Source organism: Cnephaeus nilssonii, assembly GCF_951640355.1.
Source record: "Cnephaeus nilssonii genome assembly, chromosome: 13".
NCBI lineage: Eukaryota > Metazoa > Chordata > Mammalia > Chiroptera > Vespertilionidae > Cnephaeus > Cnephaeus nilssonii.
This window is the reverse complement of record NC_137084.1, coordinates 15,761,586-15,774,054: the sequence shown is the minus strand read 5'-3', so window position 1 is coordinate 15,774,054 and position 12,469 is coordinate 15,761,586. Positions and strand designations below refer to the sequence as shown.

The window sequence follows — 12,469 nt, the reverse complement described above, 5'->3', positions numbered from 1 at the left end:
TATTTACAGAGCAGCTGTGTGCAGACCCTGGAAATACAGCGGCATGCACAAGCCAACCCAAGCCCTGCACTGGCGGTTTATGATCTGATGAAAGAGAGGCTGCCAATCAGTAATACACTAATAAATGTAAAAGGGCCACTAAGATGAATGCTACAAAGGAGGGTCCATGGGTCCATGAGAGCCTGTAATGGGGGGTTGACCTAATCAGGGAGGGCTTCCCTGAAGAGGTGATGCTGAAGTTGAAAGATAAAGAATGAGGCCTAAGCAGCAGAGTGGAATGCGTGGTCAGAACAGAGGACAACATGAGAAAAGTGCCAGGCAGAACATGACAAACACAGGGATGCACGATGGTGTCCCTATAGGGTCTTAGGATTTCTGTCTTTCTCCGAACAGCAGTGGGAGTCCCCGGAGGTGTTTCCGGCAGGGGTTGATAGATAGACTCAGATTTGTCACGGAGGATAAGACTCCCCAAGTCTGTGTGTACAGTTGATCTTTGAAGAACATGGGTTTAAAAATCCACATGTAAGTAGACTCGTGCAGTTCAAACCCATGTTGTTCGAGGGTCAGGTGTACCTGCCTCTGCCTGGAACACTTCTCTAGTGGCTGTGTCAGTCAGGACAGACAAGATTAGGTTACGCTGCTGTAACAAACAACCCCCAAATCTCAGCAGTTTAAAATAACAAAGGTTTAGTTTTCACTCATGTTGCGTGTCCATCGTAGGACATCATAGGGCTCCACTCATAGAGTTGTGCAGGGACCCAGGCTAGCAGAAGCAGCCACCATCCCACCTACTACCAGCTGCCATGCCACAGGAAAAGAGCACTCTGGAGGGTCCATACCAGAAAGTAAGTGCTTTGGTCCAGAAACGACATGTATCACTATAGTTCTCAACTCACTGGTCAGTCACATGGCCCAACTCAAGCACAAGGGGACCTAGATTCAATCCTACCATGTGCCTGGATGAACTGGAAATATTTATGGGAGAGCATTAACGACCACCATTCTCCCACCCCCTCTTGCTCTTTACCAACCTTAACTCATTCATTAGATCACAGCCGTTTCAATATTCATGAAGGAGGGACCAGCCAGTACAGCGGAGAACAAGGCTTGGCGTGCAGAGATCCAAGGAGGAAGGAAGATGAGGCCAAGGAAAGGGCAGGGGCCAGATCACTCCGAGGCCTTTAGGTCATGGTCATAATTTGGTTCCTTATTTCAAAAGCACTGGCAGACTTTTCAGTGCCTTAAGCAGGACAGGGAAAGCCTGATGTAATCTTTGGAACAGACACTCTGGCTGTGAAGCTGATGCTGAGGTTGGCATGGGGGAGAGGTTGCAGTTGGGCAGTTGGGAGGATCTTGCTATTGTCCTGGGGAGAGACAGCGGTGAGTTCACTAAGAAGCTGGGAGGAGGAGATGGAAAGAAGTGGACCGGATCTATGTATAGACTTAAGTTCTCTAGATCTGGAGACGGAATGGATTGGGGTGGGGGAACAGAGGCATCAAGCTTTCTGCCTTGAGGACTAGTAGGATGGTGGTAGCCTTGGCCAAGATTAGAGCCCTCGGGGCGGTTTAGGGAGGAAGTTATGACAGCCTTGGACCCAAGGTGTTAGTCATGACTATGAGATAGCCAAGCGGCAGGCGAAGGAGGCAGCTGAATAAGCAGCCAGGACTCCTAACTCAGTCCAGTGGTCTTGACTTCCTTCATACTTGCCAATAACCTAGAACCAGGGAGGAAAGATACAGATGACAGAAGCCTGCTTGACATTGAGGAGAACAAATTTATGAAACACATCAACCCAAGGGGTCTAAAGGACAGAACTGTAACTCAGGTCAAAATAGTATATAAATGACTAGAGGACTGGTGCACAAAATTCATGCACGGGGGGGGGGCGGTGTTTGTCCTTCAGCCCAGCCTGCACCCTCTCCAATCTGAGAGGGATGTCCAACCACCCGTTTAGGCCCGATCCCAGTGGATATCCCTCTCAAAATCCAGGACTGCTGGTTCCCAACCGCTCACCTGCCTCTGCCTAATTGCCTTAACCGCTTCTGCCTGCCAGCCTGATCACCCCCTAACCACTCCCCTGCCAGCCTGATTGATGCCTAACTGCTCCCCAGCCGGCCTGATTGCCCCCAACTGCCCTCCCCTGCTGGCCCGGTCGCCCTTAACTGCCCTCCCCTGCTGGCCTGGTCACCCCTAACTGCCCTCCCTGCAGGCCTGCCCCCCGCAACTGTCCTCCCCTGAAGGCCTGGTCCCCCCTCCCCCCAACTGCCCTTCCCTGCATGCCTGGGTCCCTGCCCCAAATGTCCTCCCTTGCAGCCTGGTCCCCCCCCCCACAACTGCCCTCCCTGCTGGCCTGATCGCCCACAACTGCCCTCCCCTGAAGGCCTGGGTCCACCCCAATTGTCCTCCCGTGCAGGCCTGGTCCCCCCCCCAACTGCGCCCCCCTGCAGGCCTGCTCCCCCCCAACTGCCCTCCCCTGCTGGCCTGGTCTCCCCCAACTGCCCTCCTCTGCTGGCCCAGTCACCCCTAACTGCCCTCCCTGCTGGCCTGATCGCCCACAACTGCCCTCCCCTGCAGGTTTGGTCCCCCCCAACTGCCCTCCCCTGCAGGCCTGGGTCACCTCTAACTGCCCTCCCTGCTAGCCTGATCGCCCACAACTGCCCTCCCCTGCAGACCTGGTCCCCCCCAACTGCCCTCCCTTTCTGGCCTGGTCTGCCCCAACTGCCCTCCTCTGCTGGCCTGGTCACCCCCAACTGCCCTCCTCTGCTGGCCTGGTCACCCCTAACTGTCCACAACTGCCCTCCCCTGCATGCCATCTTGTGGCGGCCATCTTGTGTCCACATGGGGGCAGCCATCTTTGACCACATGGGGGCGGCCATATTGTGTCTTGGAGTGACGGTCAATTTGCATATTACTCTTTTATTAGATAGGATGGTTGTGATGGCTGATCAAGGGCTCCTGGGACAACTGAGGGGAGAACTAGATCCTGCCCCAGATGCTCCTTGGAGGCCCTGATGGTTTGGGACTGGACGGACCTGGGTGGGGCCTGCCCAGCAACTCTGACATTCCCAGGATAGTATATTCGGCACTAATTCCAGGGAGAGAGAACACTTCTTAAATCATGTGTCAATCGTAAGCTAGGCATTTCATCTCTGCCATTTCATTTGATCTCACAACTGCCTTGCCAGACAAGCTTTGTTGGCCCCATTTTAGGGATGGAGAAGCAAGGTTCAGAGGGGTCAGGTAACAATACCAAGTCCACAGTGGCACAGTTATTAGGGGGAGGAAGAATTCCAACGGACAAGCCTCTTTCCATTAAACTAATGCAAGTTGCCAAGGCTGTATTCCCAGAAGAGAAGGTTTTCAGTCATGCGCCCACAGAGTAAGTACTCTGCTTGCTCACTTCTCAGAGTTGATGGGCAAAGACCATGCCCACTCCCCAGGGAAGGAGACCACAGCCTGTTCTTTCTGGTCCATGGATGCCACCCCACCTCCCAATACGTCCCTTCTCCTCAAGGAGAATGTGGGCAAAGGCAAGCTTGGGTGCCACAGGCGGGATGCTCCATGGAAAAATCATTTTTGCCCCAGCACAGACAAAACCCCAAAAGTTTATTGGGTTTCCAGGCATCAAGAACAATCTCTCATTATTGTCTCCTGTCCCCGTGCACAAAGAATGAGGCGTGTTTCCTTTCAGCCACTCTAAATGATACACTACAGCCTTTCTCCACATGAAGCAAACGTGTAAGAAGGAAGAGAGGTTGAACATTTTTCTCCAAGTCCCAGCCCATCCTGGGGGGTCTACAGCCCCAATCACCCAACCCGTTTCAAGACACCAGCAACTTTCCAGCCAGCTTCGTCCAGCGCCCAAGACATTAGTATTCTTACTGCAGCGACTTGCCTGGGGCGTGCTGGCCTTGACCGGAGAAAGGTCATTGGCCTCTAAGTTTCCGCAGTTTCTGCATATGAGAGTACCTTGGGGATTGAGGGGATGGGGAGCGGGAGGAGGGAAAGGTGGGGGATGAAGGCTAGACTCCGGAGAGGTTTCCCGAATAGTCTACACCGCAACTAAGATATAAAATACATTAAGGAAACGGCCTCCGGCTTGGCCACGTATAGCGGGAAATGGGCCGCGAGGGAAGAAGCTCCACCGCACCCCAAAAGGCCGGAGCCCCGCACATGAGCCCCAGGCGCCCAGCCGAAAGTGCCCCTCGAAGTAGGCCAGCGGCCGCGGCCAGCCCTCCAGCCCCCGGCGCCCCGCCCCGCGCGTGTCGCCGGGTTCTCATTCCGAACGCTGGGCCCGGGCCGCCGCTCCCATTGGTCGGCGGCCACGTCCGTCAGCGGGCGGAACGTCCGCGCAGAGAAAAGGCTACATTGTAACAAGGCGAGCGAACGCGGAGCTAGCGGGGAGGAAGGAGGCGGAGGGGCGGCCCCCGAATCCCGCAGCGGCGGCGGCAGCGGCGGCAGGAACTACCTGCCGAGGGTTAACCCACCTCAGGGCCGGGGCGAGCCGCCCCCCCACCCGGCCCGCACCCGCGCCGCCCCGGCCCCCGCTCCGCCAGCGCCGGCCCCGGCCGCCCGGGCCCCCCGCAGCCGCTCGCAGCCCCTGCACCGGCGGACCCCGCGCTCGCTGGCAAATTGCCGAGCGCTTTCCGAAGCCATTTTCAATGGCCACATTGGCTACCGGGGCTGACTCACCTTCCCGGGAATGCTGCGGCATCCGCGGGGCCCAGGTGGCGCGGACGGCCCGGCGGGCGGCTCGGCGGAGGCGGCGCGGCCCCGGCTGGCGGCCCCCGCGGCGGGAGCGGCCGCGCTGCGGGCGCGCTGGTCCCTGGCGAGGCAAAGTTTCAGCGCCAGCCTCGGTGCGGCGGCGGCGACTCGCTGCTGCTCTCCTCCCCTTCTTTGACCACCATCTTATTAGTACAGGAAATGACATGGAAAACGGAAGAAAGCGGCGTTTGGGGCAGACGCGGACCCCCCAATTCAGGGGCCGGAGCGGGGACTCACCAGCCGCGTCCCAGCCCGGCCCCGGAGAGAACTCCCGGAGCCCCCGCGGCCCCCGCCCGCGCGCGGCCCGGAGGGGGGAACCTCGCTCCTCGAACCCAAAAAAGAGAGAGCGAGTTTTATAATCCAGCCCGCGGAGAAATCGAGAAAAAAATAAATAAATGAAAAAAGAAAAGGTTAAAAGAACTTTCCAACTGGGATACTCCCTCTTTTTTTTTATTTTTGGTCGGAATTAAAAGTTCTAGAATTTTAAAAAGTCATTCCGTAGTGGGGGCTCCCAGGCTCGCCAGGCCCTGTCGCTGCCCATTTTGAACCAAATAGTCAGGGGTGGTAAACGCGTTTATATTTTTAACCCCTTCGAAGCCCCGCCGCCCACCGCAGGCCCCCTCCTGGACCCGTTTAACCCTTTGAATGCCCAGCAGTTTGGAGATACAAACAAGTAAAAAGGCGTCCCCCCTGGAAGCTAAGGGTAAGGGGTTTGGGGGCTCGTTTAGAATGTTAACTATTTACGTGGGGCTGCGGTTTACCAGTCGCGAAACGCACGTGTTCTTCAGACAGAAATGGGTTCTCGGGATTGAGATCCTGAGAACCGGGCGAGCCGGTCCCTGGCTGGCTTGGAAACGATGCTTAAGCTGTGCTCACTTGCTCGGTTCCTCGGTTTCTCCATCTGTGAAATGGGATTCAGCATCAGAGAGACTGAAGGCTGAGAGGACAACACGGGGAATTTTCATACAGACAACGGGCTTGAAAGTCAGAAAGGCTTCCTTGGGCGCCTAGGAAACCGAAGGGCGGTGATGGGGCGGAGGACACCGCGGGATGGCGTCAGTCGGCAACCATTCCGGAAATAATCCCATCCCCTTGGAGTTTGTCTGCGGGGCGCGTGTCTCCTGCCAGGGAAGGCTGTGCTGGCTCTAAAACGGGGCCTTACCCCCCTAATCGGAGGTTGACAGGAAGGACTGGATCCCAGAAAGGAGCCGGGCGGGGCTGCCCAGTGAGAGGCGGCGGCCCCACCCAAAGTCCGTGGAAGCCCTGCAAAAGCTGGCACCGGCGGCTTCAGGGTACCACCGTAGGGAGGCCTCCTCCCCAGGGGATGGAGTTCCATGTAAATCTGTGCTGGCTGGGAGCCTGGCCCCCGCATGGGCGTCCATGGTGGGGCCCCAGGACCTGCTCTTGTCTCTTGAAGTTTGTTGGGGACTGGGGGAGAAGCACTTTAGGTACCACATCGTCTGTTTGCCTTGACGTTGGCATCACCAACACAGCTGCTTGTTACCGCTGGGTGACATGAAGTGACTTACCTGCTCTGAGCCTCAGTTTTCTTACCTGCAGAGTGGGGCACGCTAATAACCCACTTGGCTGGCTATGTGTGAGGAGCCATGAGTGTGTATTTAAAGGACCGAGTTGAGCTGCTCACAGTAGATGCTCAGGTAACAGTAACTGACGCCATAATTATGTGACATTCAATACAACTTCACATTTTCCCCAGCTTCTGTCTGCTCCGTGCCAGGCAGAGTATTGGGTGCTGGGAGTGCCAAGATTAGTTAGACAAGGTCCTTTAAGAAGGACTCAGTCTGGCCAGGAGGCGGAATCACTCGGATTCATCCAGTCATTAATGTACACCCAGCTTTGCCAAACCTTACATGAGGGCTAATGGCTTGGGCAGGGGGAAGGACACAGAGGAAGGAGCCTTTGTTCCTTTTGAAGAGGAGGGTTCACCAAGGAAATGATATCAGAGTTTGGCCGTGAGGGGGGTTTGGAATTCCCACCAGTGGAGGGCTGGCATTCCGGCATCGTGAACAGCACGAGCAAAGACCAGAGGAGCCCAAGTGCCCAGGCGTTTGCCAGCTGGTCAGCTGTGACTGGGGTAGAGAGTGGGTGGGACTAGAAAGCCAGGTAGATAAAGAGAGAGTGTGGTCACACCCTCCAAAAAAGCAAGAGGGTCTTTAAGAGAATGAATGAGCTGGTGAGGCCAGGATGGGGCTTTCTCCTGGAGAGCTGCTTCTATATTTGGGGCTGGAGCTGAGGAGTGGGGCTGACCTTGGGCATTGCAGGCTGGGGAGTGGGGATCACACGTGGGGTGCACAGAGCCACCGCGTGGTTCAGGGATCCAGGTCTGAGGGGCCTGCCACTCCACACGGTAAGTTTGCCTGAAACATAGAAGTAGGGATGGGGTGGGAGCTCCCCTTGGGTCCCCTGAAAACTAGCGGGGGAGGATGAGAAGAAGGGGCTGAAGGAATGGAGCACATGGCACAAACTTACCTTACCTTTTGAACCTCAGTAATCCAAGGCAGCAATCATCATCACTATTTTTACAGATGGGGAAACCAGGCTCAGAGAGGTTAAGACAGTTGCCCAAGGCCACACAGCTAGAGGTGGGAAAGGACTCAACCCCAGGTCTGCCTGACTCCATTGCTCAATGTCTTCTACTCTTGTACATTTCTGGTTCGTTGTCCTTTTCCATACGCAGCCTTTCAGCCTAATGGTTGCTGACACATTTCTCTAATTTCTCCCTCAGACATAGCACACATTAAGGAGCTGACCAGAACTTTGTGACGCAAGGTCAGGTACTGGATGACCTCCCCTGGCAAAAGCTGTGCTCACAGTCCAGTCACCTCCACGTCCCTGTGAGGACCCTGAGATGCTCTAAGGGGAATGACGCTCAGCTCTTTAGAAGGAAAAGCCAACGTGGTCTTTCTCATCTTCTAATAATAATGATACTTAAGCAGAATATACGTACATCTAATGAGCTGCCAGTTAAACGGCCACATCACTGGAGATTCACTTCCCATTTGCTATAAAACAAGAACGGTGTTTGTTGCATCAATTAATGACCCCTTCTAAACCCTCAACAGGAGAAATTTCACTCAGGATTTAGTGCCTGGAAAAAACGAATATGAAAACCAATTGCATTTCTCTCGAGGAACTGGCAAACACGGCAAACATCTCCCTCACTAATAAGAAGAGCTCCGTAACTGATCAGATTTTCCTTTTTGCACGGGCTGCCAGGAAGCTCGGGGCCAAATCCCACCCCATTCCCAACAACGTTGGCAGTTGATTCCTCCTCATTTCTCCCTTTCCACTTCTAATCCTACTGACTCAGCCTTGATTTCTCTGCCTTTTATTAAAGATGTCCCCCTTTTTTTTAATTGCAAGAAATAAATGTTTACAATAAATTCACATTTGGAGGAGTTGTTGAAGGGACCAGGATTTCATGGGCCTTCTGTTAAGCCAGGCACCGTTCTGTTCTGGTCTGATCTTGTCCACTTGCTCGGCAGCTGAGGGATCCCTCTCTTGGAAGGAAGGAGGGGCTGGCTTAAGACCAAGGGATTCCTCACCCAGCTGCCGACGACAGCTAAGATCAAATGCCCTGGGTCAGCTCATCACTGCTATTTTTTGCTCTACTGACAAGCAGCTTGCCTCTTTCTCTTCTGCCTGCTCCCCAGGAAGCACAAACCACCACCTCCTCCCTATTCCCCGAAAGTATCCCCCATTAGTTTCTCCTGTTGAGGCATAGCCCCTCTTTCTACATAAGCCACTGCCACTTACAGACTGCTTACCATGCGCCCAGCAAGGAGGTGATGGGGTGGAGGTAGGGGATAGTAGGGTCGGGGTGAAGGAGTAACTTTATTTTTTTAAACACAGCACTTTTAATTTTCATTTTATTTTTATAAGTTTGTTTCTAATATATTTTTATTGATTTCAGAGACAAAGGGAAAGGGACAGAGAGACAGAAACATCAATGATGAGAGAGAATCATGGATCGGCCGCCTCCTGCACACTCCACACTGGGGATCAAGCCCACAACCTGGGCATGTGCCCTGACCGGGAATCAAACCAGTGACCTCCTGGTTCATAGGCTGATGCTCAAAAACTGAGCCACGCCAGCCTGGCAAGGAACAACTTTAGATCGTGAGGACAAGGAAGGCCTCTCTGAGGAAGTGGCATTTCGGTGGGAGTCCTAACAGATTCAAAGGAGCCAGCCCCACCAAGAGTTGAGTGGAAGAGTTCCTTGGCCACAGCCCGTGCAAAGGCCCTGAGGCAGGGCCTCGCTGGGCTCATTGTATGGGGAGGCAGAAGGCCAGTGTGCCCAGAGGGGAGTGCGGAAGGGGAGCCAGGGAAGGAACCTAAGGGGAGAAGTCTGAGCCATGCTTTTCCACGCTTTAGAATTATTTGAAGTGCAATGGCAGCCACTGGCCACTTCACAGCCGGGGAGATGAGCAGGACCTGCTAATACGTTTTCACACAACCACTGTGGCTGCCGTGGGGCTTCTGACATTTACCAGTGCCAGGTGAGGAGGTAGGCATGTGCAGAAACCATCTTACTTAATTAGATGCGGACATGTCTCTTTTTCCCCCAGCTGCCCAGCATCTGGTGCCCCTTCCAGTGACTGGGGAACTTCTCGCCTTCTGAGCCTTGGGGCGAAGCAGGATGTGCCCTCCGTTATGCCCACGAGAGAAGCCAAAACCGTTAGTAACTCCCATTCCCAGTGCTGTAGACTGAAGGTTTGCCCCCAGCCCCCAAATTCATTGAAACCTAATCCCAATGTGATGGTATTAGGAGGTGGGACTTTGGGGAGGTGGTTAGGTCGTGAGGGTGGGGGCCTTGTGAATGGGATCCCTTTATAAGAGACCCCGAGCGCTCCCTGGCCCCTTCTCTACCATATAAGGACACAAAAGACAGCCGTCTGCGAACCAGGAAGTGAGTCCTCCCCAGAGACACTCATCTGCCTGGACCTTGGTCTCAGACTTCCAGCCCCCCACAGCGGTGAGAGATCATGTTCTTGTTTTGAAGCAGCCTGGATGGACTAAGACAGGCAGCCTCCCTGTGTGTGAGGCACAGGTACATGATAGAGGCTCAGCCAATCAGATGCATGCCCCTGACTTTGAATTGGGAGCCAGTGACACAGAGGCATGGACCATGGGCCGTCCTTCCTGGTGAGAGCGGGGATGAGTAGGCAGTTCTCAGCGCAGGGCTGCCCGTGGCTGGATGCAGCAGAGCTGGGGGACGGGTGGTGCAAGCTACAGTCCCCGTTGGTCAGTGTGGGAAGCGTCCTCACTGCACTGGCCCTGTGGCATGATCTTGGCTGTGGCTTCGGCTCTGTGCACCCCCCACCTGGTTCTCCAGCCTTTCAGAGGGTCATGAGCTACCCGGATTCCTTTCTATATGTTCCTTGTCTGATTAAGTTAATGCACTAGTTATCTATTGCTGCAAAACAAATGATCCCCCACCCCCCAACTTAGCAGCTGAAGATTATAATAAACACCTATTATCACACAGTTTGGGGGAGTCGGGAATTCTGGGAGCCCCTTAGCTGGGTGTTTCTGGCTCAGAATCAGTCATGAGGTTAGCCAAGCTGTCAGAGGGGCTGCAGTCATCTGAAGGCTTGCCTGGGGCTGGAGGCTCTACTCCCAGATTCTCTCAATGTAGGGTAACCAACCATCCAAGTTGGCCCAGGAGCGAAGGGGTTCCCAAGACACAGACTTTCAGCTTTAAAACGGGGTCGGTACCAGGCAAACCGGGTCAGTTGGTTGCCCTATTCATGTGGCTGTAGCTGTAGGCAAGAGGCCTCAGATCTTTGTAGGCATAGCAGTAGGGCTGCTCGTGACATGCCAGTTGATTTCCTTAAAGTGAATGGAGAGAGAGAGAGAGAGAGAGAGAGAGAGAGAGAGAGAGAGAGAGAGAGAGAAGAGAGAAAGGAGAGGAGAGGGGAGGGGAGAGGAGGGGAGGGGAGGGGAGAGGGGAGGGGAGGGGAGGGGAGGGGAGGGGAGAGGAGAGGAGGGGAGGGGAGAGGAGAGGAGAGGAGAGGAGAGGAGAGGAGAGGAGAGGAGAGGAGAGGAGAGGAGAGGAGAGGAGAGGAGAGGAGAGGAGAGGAGAGGAGAGGAGAGGAGAAGAGAAGAGAAAAGAGAAGCTGCATTCTTTTTTAACCTCATCTCAAAGTGACATACTATCCCTTCTGCCGTATTCTCCTGGTCACACAGACCAGCCCTTGTGCTGTGTGGGGGGACTACAGGAGGCCGGTGACTGAAATCAGCCGGAGTGATGTCTGTTGCTTGCGGCATTAAGACCTGAGAAGTTATGTAACGTGTAGAAGGCTGCACAGCTATTCTCCAGAATTCCCAGCAGTAGACACAGCCAGGGAGTGGGCAAAAGAAACCCCTGGCTCTCAGGTGAGGCCGTGTGGAGCTGGCCTTGCACACAGCCCTGGGAAACAGAGAAGCTGGACTTGTGATCTTAGCGCTGCTTCCAGACCCGACTCTGGGGGGACTCCCTCGATCTCAGGGGACCTCGGCTGTGGAGGGTGTTGGAACCAGTGACTTCTTCCTAAGCCTCAGTCTCCTCATCTGGAAATTGGGGTGGGAATGTGAGATTCAATCATCATTCAAAAGATGAAATGTGTGTCTAGTGTTGTCCTCTTCTTCTTGTCCATTAGAGCGAAGAAAGAGGGAGAACTGGAGATTGAGAAGATAGAGAGAGAGACTGTTTTCCAGTCCCAGAAACTCTAGGATAAGACTCCTGAATGCCACACATTCCTAAACCTGCAGGACCCCATGCTGATGAGGGAGAAGATTCAGGAATGCTGGGTGGAACCACACGGAGGCCGACTTCAGCTCCAGGGGAAAAACTGCCTAAGAAACCAAGCCCCTTCTCCCCTCCACCCTGCTTCCCAGCACAGGGGACTCCCCTGCAAATGGTGGGCGTCCTGTGTCCCACTGGGATTATTTAAGTAGACTTCACTTTTTAAACAGTTTTAGATTTCTAGAAAAACTGTGAAGATATTACAGAGAGTTCCCATACACGTCACACCCAGTTCCCCTATTTTTAACCTTACATTAGTGGTACGCTGGTGATAATCAGTGAATCAATATGGACCCATTATTATTAACTAAAGTCCATCACTTATTCAGATTTCCCTAGTGTTTGCCTAAAGTCATGTTCTGTTATCTCTCCCCCCACCCCCCCCTCCAACACATTAGTCTGTGTGTCTCCTCGGGCCCTTGGCCGTGACCGTGACCAGACTGTCCTTCTTTTCATGACCTCAGTTTTGAGGAGTACTGCTCACGTACCTTCTAGAATGCCCCTCTGTTGTAGTTCATCTAATGGTTTTGACCAGGGCTACGGATTTGGGGAAGGACGCTATGGAGATTTTGCTGGAATGCCATTAAATGTATAGGATAATTTGAGGGGCGCTGACTTTTCCACAATATCGAGGATCCTTCAGGACGTGGTATGCTTCTGTCTGTATTCACGTCTTCGCTTACCATCTTCAGCGAAGTGTTATTGTTTCCTTCTTACGGACATTACTATTTATTGTTAGGTTTATTTCAAAGTATTGTATAGCTTTTGCTGCTATTGTGAGTAGGATCTGTTTCAATTACATTTCTCTTCTATATTGTCCTTGCTGTTATATTGGAGAGCTATTGATGGTTATAAGTTTATATTCTGATTAGCTATCTTACTATTTGTAATAATTC

General features: G+C 53.6%; 1 protein-coding gene across 3 annotated transcripts in view; it reads right to left on the bottom strand.

Moving 5' to 3' along the window:
- PRDM11 (PR/SET domain 11) overlaps positions 1-5,014 on the bottom strand; it is an 82,644-nt gene extending 77,630 nt beyond the window's left edge. For all 3 annotated transcript variants that reach the window (XM_079787680.1, XM_079787682.1, XM_079787683.1), the window contains exon 1: positions 4,694-5,014. The gene's annotated coding sequence lies outside the window, so the exon portion shown is untranslated. The remainder of the gene's footprint in view (positions 1-4,693) is intronic.
- Positions 5,015-12,469: the final 7,455 nt, after the last annotated feature.